Source organism: Gymnogyps californianus, chromosome 19 (assembly GCF_018139145.2).
Source record: "Gymnogyps californianus isolate 813 chromosome 19, ASM1813914v2, whole genome shotgun sequence".
Classification (NCBI taxonomy): domain Eukaryota; kingdom Metazoa; phylum Chordata; class Aves; order Accipitriformes; family Cathartidae; genus Gymnogyps; species Gymnogyps californianus.
The window spans coordinates 13,564,550-13,589,624 of record NC_059489.1 but is presented as its reverse complement, the minus strand read 5'-3'; the positions used below and the strand labels follow the sequence as shown (position 1 = coordinate 13,589,624).

At 43.9% G+C, this 25,075-nt stretch overlaps 1 pseudogene; it reads right to left on the bottom strand.

The window, feature by feature from the left end:
• Window positions 1-209: 209 nt before the first annotated feature.
• On the bottom strand, window positions 210-23,869 carry LOC127023882 (myosin heavy chain, skeletal muscle, adult-like; annotated as a pseudogene).
• Between the last annotated feature and the right edge of the window lie 1,206 nt (window positions 23,870-25,075).

Genomic DNA, 25,075 nt, shown 5'->3' with positions numbered 1-25,075 from the left:
AGGGCAAGGAGCTGCTGGAGACAGAAGAGAGCACAGGCTGGACTATCCATAGTGTCCACAGGAATGGTCAGCCTCTAAGCTTGCAGGTCCTCAATCCAGAGTTTGCATTAGCTTCTCCCTTCCCCCAGCCAGGAAAAGTAAGAAAACTTGTTCTGCAAGGCAATATCCCAAGCTTGATCAGAAAAAAAACCCAAAGAAGGCACTGTTCATAGTGTGTATGCAGCGAAATCTACGGTCTTTATTCTCTAGACATTGAGGTGGGTACAAAGACTAATTACAGAAGAAAGTGACCGAGAGGTTCACATTTTGTGCAGCCCTCAGGTCACTTTGTTGCCTCATGACATCCTCACTCTTCCTCTCCTATCTTCTTGCTGTGAAACTCCCGACTCTTCACTCGGAGCTTGTTGACCTGCGACTCTGCAATGTCAGCCCGCTCCTCGGCTTCCTCCAGCTCGTGCTGGATCTTGCGGAACTTGGAGAGGTTGACATTGGACAGCTCCTCCTGTGCGGGGAGAGGGAGTCGGTGGTGAGGAGCCCAGGGCAGGGGTTTCACTCGTCCTGCACCTCAGCCTTGCAGGGCTGTATCTGTTCCCCAGGGGAAAGCAGAGAGCTCCTATCCCCCACCCATCACTGCTTACACGTAAACCTCACAGAGACCTCCTCATCCTCCCTTGTTTAGAGTATCCCATCCAAACCAACTAAAACAGCTTTTGAATTGTTATCCCAATTCTGCCCTCTGGAATGTGCAAAGGGGGATGGACAGCACAGCAGTTTCTGGTTTTAGCTTTCGAGAAAAAGCTGATTGGGCTGCAGTTTCTTATTCTTTACACTCAAAGGTTATGGCTAAGAAAGAGCAGCAACACCAAGAAAGAACACATATGCTCCCCAAAGGTGAGTTTATATGGTATCCTCAGGGAGGAAGTACCTGCCCCCTTCTGCCACTCCCCACTACGTGAGTCTATCTTCTCCTTCTTTCTCTACGTCTGCTATGACAGCACTGTCAGGTAACTGCCCATCTCCTTCTTCTTCTGTAGCCATACAACACCCCCCACAATCCATCCTCCTCTTCCAGCCACTGTCTGCCGTCATATATATCATCACTTTTTCTTATGAAGAACGTCGCTTCACAGAAGAAATTGAAACTTATTTCCAGTTCAGCAGATGAGCTAAGCATCTCTGTCTCCTGTTCTGACTCAGTGTCCTAGGTCCGCACTCTCTGACATAAGGTGAAGAACTTAGAGGACATGAGTCAGTTAGAACCCATCCATGTCCCTCTCACAAATCATTCACCCATCACAGGACAGCAAAACCTGTCTATAGTGGCCTATGCAGGAAGGAAACTGACTCAAAAATTTATCAGCTGAGAGGCTGGTTCTGAGCTGTGTCTGTCAGTCTGTCTTCCTGTATAAAAAAGATTGCAGGACATCCCTTATTTTATCCCTGACAGGAGCATTGCCAAAAGAAAGCAATATGTCAACAATACTTTCAGGATTATGTTCCTAGAGTTGTTAAATTTCTCATGAGTAACCGCTCCTTACAAGCTTTATAAGGAGGAGTTTCTTGTAGGCACACACTAAACCATTCCCAGAGGACTGACCTTTCTTTCCCTGCACTTGAAGTCCACCATTGTTGACCGGTTTCTATGCTTTCCAAAACACTCATATTAATTTCCTGTATGACTTGTGTTCCTCCTCAGAAAGTGATGTTTGTTACCGCTACAACCAATACTTACAGCCTCCTCAGCTTGTCTCTTGTAGGATTTCACCTTCATTTGCAGCTTGTCCACCAGATCCTGCAGCCTGAGAATATTCTTCCGGTCTTCCTCAGACTAAAGCAGTCGGCAAACAGGAAAGAGAGTGAATTGATTTCACCACCATGTGAGTTAGCAATTCCCCTTGGCAATCAAGTACAAATATTTTTACTTCCTGGGATGAGGGTGTGTCAGCCCAAGGAGGCCTCCTGCCTTACCTGGTAGGTCAGCTCCTTCACCCTCCTCTCATACTTGCGCAAACCCTTCACGGCTTCAGCGCTGCGCTTCTGCTCAGCATCAACCTCCCCTTCCAGCTCCCGCACCTGCAATGAGAAGCCCATCTTTGGAGCTTGCCTGGTATCTCTCCAAGGGACATGTTCACTCACGCACAAATACCAGCCCTACGCACTCTGGCCTCCAGCTTCTGGATTTGCTTCTTGCCTCCCTTCAGTGCCAACTGCTCGGCCTCATCCAGACGGAGCTGCAGGTCCTTCACCGTCTGGTCCAGGTTCTTCTTCATCCTCTCCAGGTGGGCACTGGTGTCCTGCTCCTTCTTCAGCTCTTCTGCCATCATGGCTGCCTGATGGGAGCAAAGGGTCAAAGCCATTTGGGGCTGGAGGCATTTTGGGGGAGCACACATCCACCATGAGCACTGAAAGGAGCCCCCGACTCACATCTGTGATGGCCTTCTTGGCCTTCTCTTCAGCATTGCGGGCTTCCTGGATCGTATCCTCCATTTCACCCTGAATTTGGGCAATGTCTGTTTCCAGCTTCTTCTTGGTGTTGATCAAGCTGGTGTTCTGTACAAAGAGAGATAGCAAGACTTGTGTTCTGAGGCCTGCAATACCAAACCTGCAGGCTGAGCCAAGTCTTTACTCTTCAAGCTTGCATTTCAAAATCTGGAATTCTTTTTAAAATGCTTGTTTACAAAATGTCAGTGCTGGGCTTAGGTGATGGGCGCTGGCCATGCCTTCCCTTGTGGACAGCAGTAGAGAGGCCATTCTCCTACTCCCTATCCTCTGGTATATAGCAGCCCTCTGTGTTTGCTAAGTGTCAACACAACTGCTTTTGCACCACGCCCTTACCTGGGTATGGAGGAGCTGCACACGTTCAGTGGCATCCAGAAGCTCCTGCTCAGCCACTTTCCTCGACCGCTCCGTCTGCTCCAGGGCTGCCCGCAGCTCCTCAACTTCAGCCTGCAACAGGTTTGCTCTGCGCTCCACCATGGCCACCTGCTCCTTCAGGTCCTCCTGTGTCCTGAGAGCATCGTCCAAGTGTATCTGGGTATCCTGTAAAAGAGGCAAGAGAAGTTGCAAGGCGGCAGTGTGCGCTTGGGTGCCAAAAATGTCAGGGAAGCCTTTTCTCTTTCTGTAGCTTTGCTGAACGGACCTTGAGCACTGCCTGCGTGTTTCTCAGGTTCTTCTGTGCCTCCGCAGCCACGCGGTTGGCATGGCTCAGCTGGATCTCCATTTCATTCAGGTCTCCCTCCATCTTCTTCTTCAGCCGCAAGGCTTCATTCCTGCTCCTGATCTCAGCATCCAGGCTACTCTGCAAGGACTCCACGACTCGGAGGTGGTTTCTCTTCAGCTGGTCAATCTCCTCATCTTTCTCTGCTATCTTCCTGTCAATCTCAGACTTCACCTGGTTGAGCTCAAGCTGGAGGCGCAGGATCTTCCCCTCTTCGTGTTCTAGGGAGGCCTGGACAAGTGGACACAAACATCTGTAACGTTGATAAAGCTACTGCTTGCTTTCTAGGTAATTACAGAATATTTCAGGAAATCTCAGCCTGCTGCACTCCCCGGCCAGGACAGAGTGCGAGCAAGCAGTTTTTAGCCATATTTCCCCATTGCTCATATTTTTAGGGCAGACACCAGTGATTATGGGCATGTACCTCAGCTTCCTCCAAGGCAGCCTGGATTTCAGATTTCTCCTGCTCAATCTGCTTCTTGACTTTCTCCAGCTCATGAATCGCCTTTCCTCCCTCGGCAATCTGCTCCGTGAGGTCGGCAATCTCCTCTGTGGGAACAAAGACCAACAGCATGGTCAGGCACAGAGCCGAATGGGAAGGGCCCTGCCCCACCACGGTGACGGGCATCTTTGCCGACCTGCAGGCACAGACCCATGTGGAGCGGTGGGTAGTGGTGGATAGGGAGAAAGCCCAGCCAGGAGCAGAGGGCCAGGGACTTACGCTGCAAGTTCTTGTTCTCACGCTTCAGCGTTTCCAGGTGGTCCAAGGACTCCTCATAGGCATTCTTCATCTTGAACAGCTCCGTGCTGAGAGAGCGAGACTCCTTCTGGGAGGCTTCCAGCTCAGCCTGCGTTTCCTCATACTTCTGCTTCCATTCTGCCAGGATCTGAAGGGAAATGGGGCGTGAGTATGGATGTGGCAATCAGGAGGGGATGCTCTGCCCAGGAGCCCCAGGCCTGGAGCCCAAAAGACCTTGTCAAAGTTCTTCTGCTTCTTATCCAGAGCTGCGCAGGCAGCATTTGCTCGCTCCACATCAATCATCAGGTCCTCCACTTCATTCTGCAGCCTCTGCTTTGTCTTTTCCAGGGAAGCACATTTGGCATTCACAGCCTCAACGTGTTCCTCTGCATCCTGCAGGCGCTGTGCCAGCTTCTTCCTGGGAGATGTAAGCACAGCTCACAGTTAGCGTAGAGGAACCGGTGTGCCTTTTACAAAAGCGTGCTTGATGATTTTGCAGTCTGCAGTCACACAGAGTGAAGGGCTTCATTTATGCTGTTCTTAGCCTTTACCTTTACTAAACCACTAAACCTTCTATAAGATAAAGATTCCCACTTTCTGTTTACCCTTCCCCAAGGCAAATCCATGATTTATTCCTCAGAATATCTTGGTGTGTCTCTTCCAATGTCACTTTTGAGTTTTCAGTCCCCCTTGGCTTCTTCACATCCTATCACCACGTACTTGGCCTCCTCCAGCTCCTCCGTGCGCTGAATAGCATCCGTCTCATATTTGGTTCTCCACTGGGCCACTTCGCTGTTGGCCTTGGACAGGGCACGCTGCAGCTCCCCCTTGGCTTCCTGCTCCTCCTCATATTGTTCCCGGAGCAAGTCACAGTCGTGGCGTGCTGACTGCAAGGCATGGGCCAGGGCGTTCTTGGCCTGTGGGGACAATGAGATTGGGACAATGAATTGCCTATGAGACAATAGAATGTTAACTTAAGGAAAATTGTTGACAGTTCTTTGAATCTGACATTCAAAGTCAGCCCTAGGAAAAAAGGTACATTGATTTCATGTTCTGAGAAGCTTCTTATCACTTCATTCATCAGAATCTAGAATGTTACCTCAGGAGAGATGATGGGTAAACTCTAAATGACAACCAGAAAGCTGGGAATTGTTGAATCCTTTCAAATATGTTCTAAAGTTTCAGCTTCCATTATGGAAAAGTAGAATAAGAAACGCAGTTTTTTAGGTATATCTCAACCTTTTTTTATATCCCATCATTAATCCGAATAAAGTTTTCCTTCCCTGTCTCAGTATCCAGCTTGGAGGTGATGCCCTCCTCAGCTTTTCTTCCCACACTAGAGAGGGAGGTGGCAAAATAGTTTATCTAGTTTGAGAGCTCCCAAATTAAAATGACATGGCTAACATATTCTGATTTTATGTGAAAGTAGGAAATATCCTGAAAGAAAATGGAATCTGAATCCAAAGTCAAACCCCCTACAGGAACTACCTTTACCTTTATTTCTTCCTCTAAATGTCTCTTTAGTTCCTCGATCTGTTGAGTAAATGCCTGTTTGCCTCTGGATAGCTGAGATATCAAAGCATCTTTTTCTTCCACCTGGCGTGAATATTCACCTGAGAAATTTTACAGATAGACTGTCATTTAAAAAGCAATACTAAATCAATGCGTCTTTAAAGCACTGTATACCAGCTTACAGAGCATAGACCAATTTGAGTAAAAAATCACTCTTTTTCTCGTCATCATTGGTTACAGGTTCTCCCATTCCAGAGGGGTGTGGAGGTGTGTTACCTGCTTCTGTCTGCAGACGAGCCCTTTGAGTATTGAGGTCATTGATCATGCGCTGATGCTCCTCTTCTTTTGTTTTAATCTCACTTAGCTGGTCTTCCAGAGTGCGACACATCTTCTCCAGGTTTGCCTGTATGTCAAATACATGCCAGGAAAGAGGACTCTCACTAAATTCTAGCATGCTGTTCTCATGATGAAAAACAACGCAACTGTGTGTGATAGCAAAATGTAATCAAAAGGTTCAAAATCATGTATCAGGTCATGTATCATAGGGCAGTAACCTGACAGAAACTCTGTACCTTGGCTTTGGAGACAGACTCCATGTTACTGGCCAAGTCGTCAATCTCCATCTTCAGCTCACTCTTCTCCTTCTCCAGCTTCTGCTTCACTCGTTGCAGGTTGTCGATCTGCTCCCCAAGCTCAGCTGTGCTGTCCGCATGCTTCTTCCGCAGGGCGGCAGCCGTGGCTTCGTGCTGCAGCGTGGCCTCTTCAAGGTCACGGCGCATCTTCTGAAATTCTGCCTCACGCTTCTTGTTCATATCGATCTGAGCTGCAGTAGCCCCGCCTGCTTCTTCCAGCGCTCGCTGATCTCCTCTAGCTCCCTCGAGAGGTCAGCCCGATGCTTCTCTGCTTTTGCCCGAGAGGTTCGCTCTGCCTCAATTTCCTCCTCCAGTTCTTCAATACGAGCCTGGGGAACATTAGGCACCCTTCACACCCATGCCCTCCTCCTACCTGACCTGTGTCTGGGTGAGAGAGGGGAAGGAACAGAGACTTACCTGCAGCTCCTTGATCTTCTTCTGTAACTGCATGCCCAGAAGTTGCTCATCCTCGATTTTGCTCTGGATCTGGCTGATTTCAAAGTCTTTCCTTTGGGCAAAGCAAACCGTGTTAGAGCTCAAAGAGAAAAGGCAAGTGCACCAGCCCAGCACTCACACTGTGGCCCCACAGCCACACTTACTTCTTCAGTTTCTCATCCAGCTGCTGCTTATCATTTTCCAAATCCATTATGCTGTCATGGGCCAGCTTCAGGTCTCCTTCGAGTTTCCTCTTAGCTCTCTCAAGGTCCATGCGCAGTTTCTTCTCTTGCTCCAGGGACCCTTCCAGCTAAACAGAACAAGACCATCAGGGCTCTGCCAGCCAGGTTGAACTCCATACCTATCCTGTTCTTGCTGTCTGCCGGTGTGCTTACATCGTCCACTTGCTGCTCCAGCTTGGTCTTAGCTTTGGTCAGCGTATTGACTTTGTCCTCTTCTGCCTGCAGGTCGTCCAGTGTCTGCTGATGGGCCTCTTGGAGGGCTTTCTTCTCTTTTGTTAGCTTCACAATGGTCTCGTCCAGGGCTGCCATCTCCTCTGTGAGGTTTTTCACCTTTGAGAAGAAGGGAGCAAGTGCAGATAAAAAATGTTGTTTAAAACTTTATACTGTATAACAAAACAGAGGTCTTTTCTGGAGTGAGAGTGACATCTCCTGCCTCATACCTTGTTTTCGGTGGCATGTTTTTCCTTCTCCACTTTGGCCAGTGTTAACTCAAGGTCATCAATATCTTTCTTCAGCTCTGAACATTCATCCTCCAGTTTCCTCTTCTTGGCTGTCAGCTCAGCATTAATTTCCTCCTCATCCTCAGCCCTTTCAGTCACCTCCTTAATTTTGGCTTCCAGCTGGATTTTGGTTTTGATGAGCTGGTCACATCTTTCCTCAGCATCAGCCAAGCTATCTGCTTCCTGGTGGGGAGACACAGATTTTCCTGGTTTGTTTTCTGAACTTTTCTATGTAAGCATGTGTTAAAATGTGGCCTGAAGTTGGCCTCTCCTCCAGTAACTTTAATCTTGCTTCCCCCACCCCACCCCCGGGGCATTATACAGCTTCTCAGTTGGAAACAATATTGATTCCTAAACTTTTTTCTCTCTCCTAAAAATGTCTCACAGATGTGGTAGGCGTGAGAATTTGTCATTTACCTAGAGGAGAAAGGGCTTGGAGACACTTCTCTTCACGAACACAGTATTCAGTATCTTTCCTTTTGCAACTGAATCCTTCTGAACCCATTATTATATTGGGAGTAAAGGCTCTGGTAGTCTCAACAATAATTTAACAGAAAAAAGATTAGTCTCTCTCAAAATGTATTAAGACTGCTGCTTGTGCAAGCGAGGTCTTACTCTTGTAAATCAGCTACCTGTGTGTCATCCTTCCAGACTGTGTCTGGAGTGGCATATGCTGGTTTCAGCCGATCACCACATCATCTTACTCTTTGGTGGGCTTTTGGTATAATGAATTTGTTTTGTCCCAAATTAATTTGAAAGGCAAATATCTTATAAGAAAGTCCCATGGGATATTTATTTTTCTCCGTGTACTAGGGAAAAGAGGTAACAAGGGGTACCCATTTTATATGGGAACGTTCAAATAACTGGGTAATTAAGTACAGTGTTCCATTTTTAGTTGGTAATTTAAGTAATTTAATGAGTAGATTAAGATGACTTTGTAAAGTGACATTTGAATATCGAATACTTTTATGTATATTTTTAAGCAATATTTTATTTTGTGAAGTGCTGTGTGTCTACAAGGTTCATAGGATTGTGGGAGTAAAATTATTAATATTTAAGATTGAAAGGTCTGGCTATGAAGTTATCTATCTTTACTAAAAGAATATTCCTTTCAACTAAAAGCTAAGATAATACCGGGTGTGCCACTCCTATAACCTCCACCAAGAGCCAGTCTCTCCATATTGTTATGTTATTTACTGTTTGATTCCTTAGAATTGTTGCAGTTAACAAGCTACTTAAGTAAAACATCCCTCCCAAGGATGGATACCTGGCTTTGTTAACATTGAAATGATTGGTTTTCCTCACCACTTCCTTTTTTTCTGATACAGTATATAGGTTGGGTCTCTGCAATCAATTGGCAGAGAACAAGGGAGCAGAGGGGGAGATGCTGCCGAATGTTCTCTCATTGTGCTTATAGTTAAAGCTTCTGTCTGAACTGTTCTAAATTGTGCCCTCCAGACTGGGGACCCCAACACAAGTACATTATGGAAAGATGGCTTTTAGTGGAAAGGAATGTTCTTTTAATAAAGATAACTTCTTATCCAGACCTCTCAATCTTAAATATTAGTAATTTTAGCACCACAGGATGTTGTTTATAGTGGAACTACCATAGAAAATCCAGATTAGAGATGCAAAAAACTACAATGTTCAAAAAACCTGAAAACTTCTGCTTCATTATAAATTTCATTTATGACCTTGATTCATACCAGTTAAGTCTAAAGCATACAGAGCTCTTTTGTGTAATTAACAACTGAGGGAAGAAGAAACCCCCCATGGACGGTGTGACATTTTGTTGGAAACAGGAACTTTGTGTCTATATATCCTTAGACTAAGGAGAAATTTGAAGCTGTATTTCCCAATTATTGAGTGAATGATTAACCACTAGTTATTAAGCAAAGGGTGGATGGCTTTTCCTGCACCTGAATTCACAGGTACCACTTTCAACTCTGGCTTGCATTTACACTGCAAAAAAGAATTCATTGTTCTACATCCTGGTGAGATGGAGATACACCCTGCAAGACTCACTTGCTCAGAGGGAGATGGGGGTTCAGGCAAAATTCTGCTCTAAGTATTTCATGTTGGCTAGCTATATCTGCCTCCTTCCTCTGAAGGCAAGAGCACTGACTCCCACTTGGAGCTCCCTGCTTCTTTGTACTGGCTGCCAGAGGGTTCACCATGCCACTGCCAGACACTTGTTTCCTCAGCTTCACATACATATGACGGATAATTCACCAAATATCTGACTTTTGGTCTTCTATAGTCTGACCTTCTGCTTCATAAAGAACAGTCTGAATGTATAGACTCCTTTTCTGAGTGGGAAATAAATGGTGATATAAACTCACAGCCTGCACTTGGAGCTGCAAATCATTTTTCTCCTGCAGCAGGGCCACCATTTTCTCCTCCAGCTCCTTCCTCTTTGCCTCAGACTTTGCAAGTTCTTCCTTGGTTTTCTCAAACTCTTGTTTCATGTTGGCCATCTCCTTCTCAGATTCTGCACTCTTCAGCAAGGGCTTGATCTTGAAGAACAGCTTCATCCAAGGCCAGTGTTTGACGTTCATGAATGCACGAACGTTGTACTGGATGCAGAAGATGGACTCCCTGAAGCATAATTAAAAGGTACATTGAATATTTTTGGTATGATGACTGCCAACACTTTCCCCCAAGTACAGTGACTTTATCTGAAGATGAGGAAAGTCTACCTTCTCTGCACCATTCTCTGGTACTCCACTCTCATCAGGAAGCCCCTGCACCTGGCCTGTGTGCGAGTGATGAGCTGTGCCAGCTTCTCATCCCTCATCTCCTCCAGCAGTCCCAGCAGCCCAGCTTTGAAGAACACCTTGAGAAAGGGAATGTTGCAGTACATCACTGTCAGGCAGAGCAAAGCACAGACGTGCAGTGAGTGAGTCAAGGAGGGTTTGTACCTTGGTGTGGCCAAATTTGTACTGGGTGTGGTCCACATCGATTGACCCAAGAAGCTTCTCAGAAGCCTTCTTGCTATCAATGAACTGGCCCTCTGGGATAGCACTGGCATTAAGCACCTTGTATCTGTGGATTGAGAGGAAATATGAATGAAGGCAATCTCAAGTCATAAGGTTATACTGTTCATTGAAATTAACAGCAGTCTTTGCAGCAGAATGAGGCTGAGGAAGTCAGAATTTCATTCCTTGTTTAGAGATACAGTTATAATGAAGTCCGAATCTGATAACAAAATTAAGGAAACTTTTACTGTCTTCAGGTGATCAGTCATAGATGAAAAGAAGACACTGATCTCCAGCCATTTCCATACCTTCCATACCTTTTTCACTTAAACTATGCTGTAGAAAATTGCTAGAGAGGAACATTGCCACTACGTGTATAGGAAGAAAGCATCTTCCCCTGAAACTTGCAGCTGATACAATGGCCAAAGCACTCCATCTGAGTGTGTAATTTTTGTCCGAGATTGTGTTGTAGCCACATCCCAATCTGCATTTTTTTATCTTGTAAGCATTGGCTTGTGTAGCTCTGTTGTGCTTCCATATTCAGACACTGGCAAAGTTCAGCTGTTTGATGAACAACAATCAGTGAGGACACCTGACGTCTCTTCATTTCATAGCTCTTACCTCTGTTTGAAGTCAGCATAGAGGACTCTGCTGGGGAAACCTTTCCTACAAATTCTGATGCCTTCCAGCACACCATTACACCGCAGCTGGTGAAGTACCAGTTCATGCTCCATGGCACCTAGCAATTCATAGCATAAATGAATGCCACAGTTTCCAGTGCAGAGGGGAATGACTGTATCAGAGGAAGTTCTCTTTCTGCTTGAGCGTCTTACCAGGTGTTTTTGTTTCATTTGGGATGATGCAACGGACAAAATGGGGGTGAGTGCTCCGTAGATTGGTCATCAGCTTGTTCAAGTTCTCCTAGAGGGACCAGTTAGAACTGTGAGTTTCCTATGTCCAGTGTTTGATGCATCAAGCCCTGGTAATGACATTAGGGCTTCTCAAAATTAGCTGGGTTTCAGAACACTTAGGTAAAGCCACAAACCCAAATATTTCTTCTATTTGAAGATATTGAACACCATTTTTAAAGACTGAAATACTACTATGTTGCTATTGATCCAGTGGAAACTAATATACAATTTCACACTTTCACACAAGGTAATGAACTTCTGGGTTTTTCACGTTCTGCCTTCTAAAGTCAACCTACTTAAGTTTAAAAAAGTGGGTTTTTTTTTAAATAAGATAAATATCTCCTTGGAGAATATTTGTAAGAAGACTCTCAATTCCCCAACATATCAATGTCACAGAAATGCAAGAATGCTGAAATTATAGTTCTAGTCTCAAAGACATAAAAATATAAAGATCTGAATAATGTCCTCTCCAAACAAAAAAGAAGGGTTAGATTTTCATCATCTTTGAAGACTGAATGCTTATTTTTTAACACAACATATTAACAATATTAAAATTAATCCTGGAAAACCTGCTGTGGAATTTCCAAAGAATTTTACCACCATTACAGCAATGCAAAATAGCCCTTTCAAATTAATTTTAGCTTTCCCCCTTTCTTCATATTACAAAGAGATAACAAAAGCAGTGCTATACCCGGAAAAGAGCTGAGACAGTCTGGAAAGAAGAACCCTTCTTCTTGCCACCCTTTTTGCCACCACCACCCTCTGCAAATGCAAGGAAAGAAAAAAAGTATTAAAATATGGATGTTGCATATTGGACACTACAGAACACAAAACAACTTTAAATGTTTAGTGTTTACTGCTTTAATTCTGTGTCAGCATTGTCCCACACTGAAAACACAATTTTCACAGAGCTGACCTGCATCTGCTCCACCATAGTTGGCAAAGAGTAAGGCCAGTGTCTTCACAGATGATTTCTGGTACAACCCAATGACAGTTTCATTCAGGGGGTCTTTGTTCTTCTCCAGCCAGCCAGAGATGTTGTAGTCCACTGTACCAGCATAGTGTATCAGGGAGAAGTGGGCCTCAGCCTTGCCTTTGGCAGGCTTGGGCTTCTGGAAGTTGCTGGACTTGCCCAGATGCTGGTCATAGAGCTTGTTCTTGAAAGAGGTGTCAGTTGCCTTGGGGAACATGCACTCCTCTTCCAGGATGGAGAAGATGCCCATGGGCTGGAAGACATTGCAACAGACAAGAGGGAGAAACAGATTAGAAAGGAGACATCCTTGGTTGGAAAGTTGATGGAGTCAGAAGAGAAAGCTGTTCCCATGCATTTCGTGACAATAAGTCAGAGAAAATTAACTAAGGCACAACTTTTTTCAGTGTTGCTGTTTCATTTATAGTTATGTAAATGCCTTCGCTGATGAAAAAATTACAAATACGACAGTGCAAAATACTATCCTCTCCATAAAACCTCTTTACTGATAGGTACTTACAGAACATGACAGTCTTTTTTATTACTCCATTTTGTAATCTGGAAATGAATACTCTTACCAAAAGTCCTGATATCTGAGTATGATCTCCAAAAACACTTCCACCCTGTTGCCACTCTCACAGGGTATATATTTGAAAAAGCCAGAATATTCTCACATGCTTCTTAAGTATGCCACTTGGCAAGTCTGGAAGATCCAACATATAATAGACTTGAACAGGAAGGATACCTTCTCAATGAGCTCAATGCAGGCAGCCAGGTCCATCCCAAAGTCAATGAATGTCCATTCAATTCCTTCCTTCTTGTACTCCTCCTGCTCCAGCACGAACATGTGGTGGTTGAAGAACTGTTGCAGTTTCTCATTGGTGAAGTTGATGCACAGCTGCTCAAAGCTATTGAACTGCCAGACATAAAAAGACATGCAACATTTTCAAGGTTCAGCAATAATAGCAAGGTGTTTACTTGTGCGATCCTAATTCATCATGGGTGATACTTTAAATACAAGGCCTCTTCCTGTGTAGTTTTCTTATGCTATCTCTCTAGGATAGGCTTTGCATTTAGAAAAGAGAGAAGGTTTCAAATTCAGTGTAATAAGGAGATTAGTTTTCTATGTATTTTTTTTTTCAGGATTAAAAAAGGTGATTCCAAAAGCTCTGCAAATAAATGTAGGAAGATACTAACTTCTGTTAAAAATGTGTCTTAAAATTCCCTGTACTCTCAATTGTACTTCTGTGAAAATGCTAGGAAAACTGTCTTCCTTACATCAAAGATCTCAAAGCCAGCAATGTCCAGGACACCAATGAAGTACTGTCTGGGCTGCTTGGTATCCAGCTGCTGGTTGATGCGAATAACCATCCACAAGAACATCTTCTCATAGACAGCTTTTGCCAGGGCACCAACTGCATTGTTCACCTAAAGCAAGGAGAAAGGTTTGGAGGTTACTATGCACAGCAGAGGAGAATCAATGGGAAACATCAAAGCATATTCTAAGTTACCACATTTTTCCTACCTGCTGCACGGTTTGACCCTTGGTCACATATTCATTCCCAACCTTGACTCGGGGGTAGCAGAGGGCCTTGAGCAGGTCTGCTGAGTTCAGACCCATCAGGTAGGCAGCCTTGTCAGCCACTAAACACCAGAAAAGAGTGAGAGAAAAATAACTATTGGACAATTCCTAAAATTTGTTCCTTGAGGGACTATCTCAAAAGTAACAGCAGTATTCACTGTTACAGAGTTGCACAAAAATATCTGAGTCAAAGCTACAAAGCTAATTTCTCTGTTGTCTTCAGGATTCAGAGTCTACAACACTTTCTGAGCTCCAGTTTCTACAAACGTTCTTCAAGAGAACGCATTGCTTTCATCCTTTTTCAGGCATGACTATGGCACTTCACACTTTCTTTCTAGGTGTATAGCAAGAGGATTCATCACTCACAGAGCTGGAGGCAGGGATTGTACTTCCTGTTGTGACTGAGACTAATCAAATACACATCTCACATCAGAGTTCCCCCTGATAGGTGAGGGTGAATAGGAGCACAGTCTCCCATCCTGTTAGGGCTGAACCACTTCACTACTCCACAATACAGCAGAGATTGCAAGGTGTATTCCAACTAAAGTGTGACTAATAATGTTACAGGAATTGACGTCCATGCTTCCTGGCTTCCTGGCAGTGTACACCAGATCTCTTATTTATTAAGCAGCCACAGAATAAAATTACAGGTATCATTAGATGAGATACATGTCTCACCTGTCATCTAGCCATTGAACAAATATTTTTTTAGTGTACACTTTTACATATTTAAAGCCTGAAATCTGCTTAGGTCCTTCTTTTGGTGACAAAGACAACCTCTTTTGGAAAGTTTGCTGAATCTGCTGATACCTTCTGTGCCATCGGGCTCTGCCTGCTCCTCTCGTTGTTTCTGCTTGAACTTCAGGTTCCCGTAGTGCATGACAGCCCCTGTCAGCTTGTAGATGGCAGTCTTTTCATCAGCAGTGAAGCCCAGGATGTCAATGGCACTCTGGCAACAGAAACCGTAAAGTAAATGTATATGTACCAGGGCTCCTATCCACCAGATGACCTGTTTGGTAAGTTACTTACATCTGTAGCCATCAGTTCCTCCTGGTCATCAATGCTGGGAACACTGATCTCACCTTGACTCACAAAGTGGAAATCATAAGGGTTGGTGGTAATAAGGAGCATGTCTGAGAGCAATAAAAGAGGAAAAAGAAGTTTACTTTAGCTTTGAGGATGACACAATGAGCTATTGGTCAGTGATCTTCCTTTAAAAAAGTCAGTGATCTTCCTACCAATTAGCTCCGGCTTCTTGTTGGAGGTGATCTGATAAAATATGTGGTAGCTTCTTTCTGCCTTGAGCTGGAAAGTGACTCTGGATTTCTCCAACAGATCTGGCAAGGACAGCAGGACAGAGTTAGCACAAGAACTGGAGAGGGTTAGAAGGAATGGGATCAGGCCAGAAGAGTGTCTTACAAGTTTCAATGTCAGCAGAAGCCAGTTTGCCTGTGGCCCCAAAGTGGATTCGGATGAATTTGCCCTGTTAAGGAGAAGCAGCAGCATTTCAGCCTAGATGCATTTCATTGCCATCTCCTTATGTGAGAATACCACTAGCAGATCACTACTGTTATAACGAGGAGGGATTTTTGTCTAAGCAACAACTTACAAAGCGTGAGGAGTTGTCGTTCCTTACGGTCTTGGCGTTTCCAAAGGCCTCCAGCAGTGGGTTGGCACTGATGATTTGATCCTCAAGCGTTCCCTGCAGGATGACAATTATTCAGTTATAGTGTTTAGCTGACATGGCAATTACATGTCGAGCGTTCAATCTGTTCTTCCTGACTCACCTGCATTTTGCCTGCTTGCTGCTCCTCCTTCTTCTTCTCCCCGCTCGCTGCAATTGTTGCAAAGTACTGGATGACACGCTTTGTGTTCACAGTCTTCCCTGCACCGGATTCTCCACTGTCAAACCAAAGAGAGAAGCAGAGAGCGTGTGGTCAGGCAGGAGGTCCCCTGGCACTGGGCAGCCCCGCAGGGACCTGAGTAGGGATGTACATACGTGATCAGGATTGACTGGTTCTCGCGATCTGTGAAAAGACAGAGATAAGAAAGCTTTTCCTAGTGCTCATGAATAACAATGAACTCAAAAACTAGGAGAAAGATATGAACTGAAGCTTCCAGAGGATGCAGGGACAGAAGACAGTGAAAAGCCCTGGGAATTCTAGTGGGTACTTTTGATGCTCCTATCAGTACTTCAGGTATTATCAACTAGATCAGTAAAGACATCACTTCAGAGTAGCTTTTGTAGTCTTATGCCTTTCAAGATATTGTCTTCTCATCAGGGTACTTATTTCTCTCTTATTAGGAAAGTACATGTAACAAAAATATTGATGTTGGGCTTTGACAGCATGTAAATTCTTCTGAAGCTAAAATTTTCATGAGTAATCTTATGGAAATTTGGAGGCGTCATGAACAGCAAAAAACATCTGACCAACCTCTTTCACTATTTTTCTTTTTTTTTTTTTAAGCCCATATGTACAGAAATTATGTATTCCTGAGATCATACATAGACAAGGTTAATTTTTCATTTTTCTAGTCTGGATCTATTTCCCAGTTTGTAACAAAAGAACAGGAAAAGAAGATCTAAAATCCTGCACAACTTTGATTTCCTATGCACACGTAAGGAAGAGAAAATAAGAAGTGGAAGCCAGAGGAGAAAGCAGAAAGAACTTTTTTAAAGCCATTTAATTTAAATGCTAACAGCTTTATTTTTTATTTAACATTGTTTTCTGAGGTTTACTTTTCACTATAAGGTGCAATTGATTTACAGTTACATAGATCAGTGTAGGGGTTACATAGATCATTAAAGACTGTATGTACTTTAGACCACCCAGTCATCTTTTCCATCATGAATGCCATTTGCATAATAATCAAGTGAAGCTTATGTACCTGTTCAATGCAGAGATACTCTGTTTGACTTGTTAGCACTGATGCTTGCAAATTTGAATTGACTGTATACACATCATTTATAGGGTATGTGTGATATTATTGTACTCTGTACTCTCCAGCTGAGACTAGTTTAGTGATTAAGATAAATAAATCTATGCATATGTGTAAGATTCCATTACAGTCAGTGAAGTCTACACCAGAAAATAGGTGTCTTCTTTCCAGTAAATTTACTCCTAGATTATTTTCATTAGGTCAGGGTCTTTATTGATTCTAATGGGAACACAGACACTCAGCTCACACAGACCATGACAGTTAAGTGCATTAATCTTCCATTAATTTCACACACACAGTATTTTAAGTGTTGCACCATATTTCCAGAAAATACCCTACATTTCCCTCTACAGATAGTTCATTGCAAGAGCAGTTCAAAGGAAATCAATCACTCACCAGTTAGCATGAACTGATAGGCATTGTCAGAGATGGAGAAGATGTGTGGAGGGGCCTCCTGGCGCTTCTTGCCTCGGTAGGCCAACACCACCTCCGGGTTGTACACCGGCAGCCACTTGTAGGGGTTGACAGTGACGCAGAAGAGACCCGAGTAGGTCTGCGAGGAAGGGAGAGAGCACATTGGCTTCCACTTAGCCTGGCAGAGCAGTTCCTCCTAGCTACCCAAAGGAAGACTGCTGCTGGTACTTACGTAGATCATCCAGGCTGCATAACGCTCTTTGAGGTTGTACAGCACAGCGGGTTCGTGGAGGTGGGTCATCATGGCCATGTCCTCGATTTTATCGTACTTGGGAGGGTTCATGGCGAAGACCTGATCGTCCTTCACGGTCAGGGTCTGCCAAGGAAATGAAAGATCCATGTATGTCAGCTAAAAGCTCAGAGTGGGAATCAAATGGTGTCCTTCAGCATTGTTTTTCACCCACCTCTCCAGCTTCAGTCTTGACAGTGACCTTCCCTGATTCTTTGCTCTGGATTGTCCCTTTCACAAAGGATTCTTTAGGATGGGTCACAAAGACGGATGTCTTGGCATCGAAAGGCTTGTTCTGGGCCTCGATTCTTTCCTTCTCTGACTTTCGGAGGTAAGGAGCTGCCTCCCCAAAAACAGCCATCTCAGAGTCTGCAGAGGCCATGTCTGCACTTTATTGAAAGCACGTCAGCAGAGGTGTCTGGTGGGGAAAAAAAGGTTGTGGATCACTGAGAAGAATAATATAATCTATATCAGTGAGAAAACTCCTTGCTCTTTAGCTAATAAATTGCTAGCTAGTCTCCCAGAAAATCTCTTAGAAGCAACCACTGAAACCCATTTTGATTTGAACTTAAGAGTACCCTAGTCCCACTCAAGAGTGAGACTTAGTCTTCTAAAACATGTAGGCCTTGTAACAGCAAATAGAACATCTTCTGAATATTGACTACAGTTTGGTAACTCACCTTTATGAATTCTGACCAGATTTGAGGTCTTCACATAAAAGAATCTACAGCCAGAGAAAATCACTCTCTGTTCTGTTCCTTAATTATGGGTGATGACTCTTCAAGAGTACTTTCTTGTTAAAAGTATTACCTTGTGTGCTAAAAATGAAAAATTACTTCACTTTTTAGATCCTCCCTATTTTCAACAGTATAGCCTAAGCAAAAGTTGGCAGAAATATAAAAGGATTTACGAAGAGAACTCATGCAGCTGTTTAAAAGTCCTGTCTTAGATTGTAGTCTAGGATTGCATTATTCAGGGTGTTACCTTTGGAGAAAGGCTTGTATCCTGGAAACTGGCCAACCCTGAAAATAGGAATGGCAGTTGTTTCTTATTGCTGCACGGAATTCCAGAGACAAGTTATAGATTGAAGATACAGACATGCATTGAAATTATATTGAAAATTTTTGTTCACATGGGCACTCCCTCGTGGAAATGATTGCCAGAGGCAGGAGAAGTGGAACAGGATATTGCAAGGACATTGTCCTCTTTCTTCAAGCTCACAAAATGCATGCACTTACCTTGAAGCCTTCCGTGGAGACAGGCCAGACTTGTCCCTGGGAGATTTTATAGTGTGTCGTCTGCAGATGCTGCAGATGCTCCCCCTTTCTTGGGTCAAAACATTTCTGGCAAACCTTCTTTGGCAAAGCATTGTCTGGCAAACTAAGGGCATAATTGTCATTTGATTTGAATGATATAATTAGAACATTTTTATATCTTACTGACTATGTGAATACATCTATAAATAATTTGTCAAGAGTGTTAAGGAGAGAATCTAGACTACTCAAGGCACTTAGAGAACTTGGATGCAGGGACTTATGGTTCCTATTGCTGGCTTTCTCAGTGATTTGCTGCTTGACTCATGGTAGTTTCCTTGGTGTGTTTATACCACAACTTTTCAGTCACGCAATGGGGATGATAACGTCTATGATGCTTTGAGAGGAACAGGAAAAGTATGTCCAAAACCAGCAAATAACTGTTGTTAAGAGACACTTTTCTGTGGTATTTTCTAAAAAGTGGGAAGTCAAAATGTATTACAGATGAGGTTTCTGTATAGGACACTCTCAATGGCTGAGAGGGTTTGAAATACAGTGAGTTGGAAGCCTGCACCCAAGTAACAGGAGACTCTACTTTGAAATGGACCTCTTGAATAGATTCCTGAGCTGACTTTTGAGGTATCAAAATAAAATATATACTTGTGCATGCATAGATAATATATGGGTTTGTGCATATTTCATTTAAAATGTGATTCCTCAAGAAACTCTGCTTTCTCACTGTTCACTCTTCCACTTTTTACTTGCATTTGACATATGCTTGCTCCTATTATTGTCTGCATAAATAACCAGTTCCCTCTGTCAAACTGAAGTTCCAGAGGCTCCCATAGCCCCTCCCTACCTACAGCTCCCCAACCCAACATGCTTTAGCCTGTCATGCTTGTACACACAATCACACATATCACCTCAGCATATAGTTCCAGATACTATGCATTCTGATAAATCCTCAGTCTAGCACTGCTGTGCCATCAAAATGTGCATATTTACACATTCACAGTCCCAGAAGAATCTAACAACACAGTACTGCCTGTACCAGAGTATCAGAGGCAGGCAGTCTTGTGTAATGCTGATGGTATGGGAAAAGGAGATTCGCTGGTAGTCCAAGAGACTAACTGATCTAGTTTTAGGAAAGGGTGTAATCACTTAAACTTCTTCAGATCCTCCAGATCTAAACACATTCTTCACCTGGTCATTTGCATTTCAATCATTAAAATGTCTCAGCGAATAACACAAGGAAGAGGTTAGAAAAACTATGTCAGGTGTCCAGTGTAATATACAGCATCAGACGATGTCCTGTGCTATAGGAGCCCCTTCCAAGAGTGCTCTGGCACTGCAGCACCCACATTTTGGGCCCCAGACTGGAATCCAAACCCAGAGCTCACCCCTGAGCTCCCTACACGTGTTACAGGGACAGCTGAATATCTCAGAAGGCTAATCTTTTCACATGGATTAGGAAGAAGAGCTGCCCATTACCAGAGGACTAGTGTGGTAATTTTGAATTCTTGTCTAGTGCAATATAGTAATGTGGATGGCATTTAATATGTGATTTGATCACACAACCTTCACAAAATAATTCTTCATATAGGAATAGACACCTGCCAAATTTCCCTGTATGTTCAGCTGCCACTCACAGATCCTTGGAGAAAGATAAGGCACTCAGTTATTGGGAACATATACTGACAATGGCCTTGTCTTCTTTTTTGGTTGAACAGTAGATTGTCCTGGTTTTGGCTGGGACAGAGTTAACTCTCTTCTTAGCAGCTGGTACAGTGCTGTGTTTTGGATTTAGTGTGAGAATAACGTTGATAACACACTGATGGTTTAGTTGTTGCTAAGTAGCGCTTATCTTAAGCCAAGGACTTTTCAGTTTCCCATGCTCTGCCAGCAATCAATCAGGTGTGCAAGAAGCTGGGAGGGAGCATGGCTGGGGCAGCTGACCTGAACTAGCCAAAGGGGTATTCCATAACATGGAATGTCATGCCCAGTATATAAACAGGGGGAAGTTTGCTGAGAGGGGTGGATTGCGGCTCTGGCATCGGTCAGTGGGTGGTGAGCAATTGCATTGTGCATCACTGGGGTTTTTTTCCTCCCCCCCCCCTTTTTTTGTTATATTCCTTCTCATTACTATTATTATTATTATATTTCATTATTATTATTGTTAGTGTTATATTTTACTTTATTTATTAAGCTGTTCTTATCTCAACCCATGAGTTCTGCCTTCTTTCCCAATTCCCCTCCCCATCCCACCGGGGGGAGGGGAGGGGGGGACGGAGAGTGAGGGAGCGGCTGTGTGGTGCTTGGCTGCTGACTGGGGTTAAACCACGACATAGACTCATACCAAACAAATTGCACTCAAGAGAGGTGGAAATTGTGAAGCTGAATTCCTTCCAGCTCTTGCCATCTCCAGCTCTGAAGACCTGTGTTAATATTTTAATATGCTCATGCTGTTCAGGGAATTCAGGTCATGCTAATTATCAGAAAAGAACTGATAAAAGGCAACAGCCGCTTCATCATAGGAGCCAATCAGGTTGATCAAGCATGATTACTTTCCCTGGTAAACACATGCTCTCGGTTATCTTTTTGTCCTTCACATCCTTAGCAATAAATACCAAGAGGATATATTCTGTGATCTTTCAAATAACTAAAGTGAAACTGAGCAGCTTACAGTTTCACTGATCCTTCTTCCTGCCTTTTTTAAAGATGGGCATAACATTAGCCTTTTTCCAGTCATAAGGGACCTTCCCTGTGTGTCATCATTTTTCACCAATGATAAACATAGGCCTTGCAATTACATGGGCAAACTCCTTCAGCATCCTTTGATGGGTCATACCCAGCCCCATAGATATGAATACATCCAGCTTCTCTTAGTAATTCCAGCTTCACTAAGTAGTAGGTTAGGACTTCCTCATTGTTAGTTATCCCTTTCCTTCTCAAACTCCGTTGAAAGATGCAGATGCCTGGGGACAAGCTTTGCTTATGGAGACTGATGCAGAAAAGGTGCTGCATACTTAAGTGCTTTCTGTATCATCTCTCACTAGGTGGTCTCCCACATCCAGCGGTAGACACATATTTTCTCTGAACTCCCTTCTGCACCATCCATGCAGAACTGTTATGCTTAATGTCTCTAAGTGCCCAAGCAATGTTTTATATTCCTATTTTGTTGCCAGTCCTTGCCTCCACCTCTTATATACTTTTGTGTTTTAGTTCATCAAGAAGTTTGCTGCTTAGCTAAGATGAAATTCCCAGTCTTCCTGCAGAACAAGGTAGTTTGTTCCTGAGGTCTCAATAATTTTCCTGTAAACCCTAACCATCTCTCCTGAGCAGTCTCCTCTTTCACAGCTGCCGCCAAATGTGTTCTAACTAGCAGTTCCCTGAATACAATGAATTCCGGTCTTACGAAGTCTAGAGTGCTAATTCTGTTGCTTACCTCCCCAGCTTTCCACTAGATCCTTCCCTCAGTCATCATGTGGTTGCTGCAGCCTGAGCTGCCATCTGGGATCATACTTATCACTAGTTCATCCCTGCTTCCAGTACTCAGCATTGCCCGTCCAGTATTTACATTAGGATGTTGTCATTAGCACAGTCTAAGAACTTCTGGCATTGTTTGCCCAGTGCTGTTGCCCTCCCAGAAGATGTCCACATGGCTGAAATCCTCCCTAAGGCAGAGGAGACTTCTGCCTTTCTACTAGTTGCAGAAATCCTCCTTCACTACTTTGTCTTGGTCGGGTGGTCTATAACAGACCCCATCACAACATCCCTCATTTTCCTCCCGTCTCTAATGCAATGTCTACAGTTTCACACTGGAGCTTTGCACAATCAAGGAGCACTTTAACATAAAGCATAAATCCTCCTCATTTTCCCTGTTTATTCTTCCTAAACAGTCCGTACCCGCCCATGACCATGTTCCAGTGGTGCACACTATCAAACCATATCTCCATGATTCTGACCATGTTCCCCTTCTCCCTTGCAAAATTCCTACATTTGCAGCTATTCCTCTGTCACTTCTGGGCTCAAGTCCTCTTCCCATGATGAAGCTGATTTCACACCCTTGTCATCAGGTTATAGTCTCATTGCAAAGACCTCTTTCCTTCTTAGTCCTCAAATACAGATGTCCAAAAATCTAGAGGAACTCGAAGATGAAGTTGCTAAGCTTCCAAACATGGTGTGGAAGCTCCTACTTAAAAATCCGTTTGGATATCACAGGACCGCCAGGTGACTAATGTAATCCCATGGTATTAAAAGGGCTTATTGGGAAATCAACGGAACTACAGTGCAGTAAGTCTGATGGCTATACTGGAGAAATCAGTAGAAATTATAATAAAGCACAAAATTAATAGACACAGGAAACAGTGACAGTCTTTCATGTGTATTTGTAAAGGGAAGTCTTACTTCAGAAACCTGCTTGCTTCTTTGAAGGCCAGATAAAGCATGTAGATTTAACTATCAAGACTGCATCTGTAATGCTAAATAAATCTGCTCCTGAGTGCAATCTCTGGTATCAGGCAAAATGGTACAGGATGCCTTGCAGCCAGCCCTCAGTGCTTGTGACCACCAGAATTATCTGGCTGCACCAGCACTGCATAACCCTCATCTTGGGTCCCTGCTGTTTAGCAAATGCCTGCTTTCCCTTTCACACCAACTAAATAAAGTATAAAGCTGTAGCTTCTCCCCTGAAGTTTTTAATAGGTGACATTAAAGGATGGTATGGAGGGAAAATTGTAAACTGCAGCACTGGCATCTGTGTGCACATCATTCACAAAACCGGAGCATTAGCTGTCAGAGTAGTTTTCAAAGGGAAAACCCCTTACCCTTTGAACTAGGTTTGGAGGGATTAGAGACTGAGAAGGAAACTGTGAGAAAATAGATAGAAAAAGACTCGGAGGCCAACGTGGGGAGTGCAGGGGAACTTTCAGGAGAAAACAAGACCTAAACTTTTACCCTTTCCTCCAGATGTTCTTTCTGGAAGAAATAGATTAATTAATTATTAATTCATATTTGCACGCAAACTAACTTGAGGAATTTTCTTCCACAGATTTAGAAATCCTGGTAATAGGGACACTCAGATAGGTATCTTGTAAAAAGCTCTGGGATACACACCATCTGCTTTGGATTTGTTTTAATTCATAGAGATTATCAGTCCCACCCAAGTGATAAATTTCTGTGACATGGCCTATTGGGCATTCCAGCTTCTTGCAAAGGAGTACTCTGTAATTTGAATTACCGGATCCAGACTCCATACCAATTTAGCTCCACAGTTCTCAGTGAGTTAGGCCACAGAAAACTGGCCAGTTTCCTCTGTCCAAGCATGGGGCAGCTGAGATGACACCTGTCCTTGGGAAGAGGGATCTGCTGAAAGAGACAGCCATGTCCTGATGCAAAACAAAGAGGGAAATGGATCCTGCCAGCCATTGAATTTCTGCCACTTCTGTTTCCATCCCTACAGGGCCTGGAGTCCACTGGGACTAGAAGCAAACCACAGCACAGTCAGAAGAGACAGAATGAGAGAAATCCCTGGGTACAGATGATCCTGCACAGACATACGGTGTGGGCAAAGTGCTGGAGTTATGACATCCAGGCATGCTGAAAACAGATCCCATCCCACTTTCTGTAAGTCCCTACAATGTGATTTCCCTTCCCTTGTGTTCAGCGAGCACGAGCTGGGGAGAAAGAGGGGCACGCATGAGCACAGGTGAAGTGTGAAAGTGGAGCACTGTCAAAGGCTCTTGAGTTTGTGGCACAATGCAAACCTCACTCTCTGCTCTGCTTCTTAGAGCAGCATCGTCAGCCTTGTAACCTGTCTGGTTAGAAAGAAATTCCAGGACCAGTATCTCCATGTCATTGTCATGGAACCACCCTCAGGCCTCCTGCTTAGGTCCTCCACTCCTTCCACCCTGGACTGAGCTGACCAGGAACTCCTGGCCAGTTGCAATAACAGGAAAAGAAGCATGGTTGCAAGCCTCTGGCCTCCATTTCAGGCCCATTGGTCTTCTTTTCTGCCCAGAGAGGAACAACTAAAGCAAAGCCAGTTGGACCATGTGGGAATCAACCAGCAAAGTTCAAGAAGGCATCTTCTCAGGGGTCAGTATGTATGGTGTAAAATTTGACCTTGGCAGCAGTGAATTGCAGTACAGAAAGGTAGCTGAGTTGGTGAGCTCCTATCTAAGTCTTTGAAGGAGCACAGTATCAAGGTCACACAGTTCATGCTTTCACAATAGCATTGGGTACCTTTGTTACTCTCATTAGACTCCTTTAACCATGCAGCTATCCTAGAGTAGCCACACCATGGTTTTCACAGACATTTTGAGGTGGTGTGTTCAAGTCAGGTGGGCATCCAGTTGCTGGATATCAAAACAGATGTCCTGATCCATGGAATCTCCCCACCAAATGGAGGGTGCTTTCCAAAAGATAAGTAGTTTCCTCCTTTGCACTGACCTCACCCACTC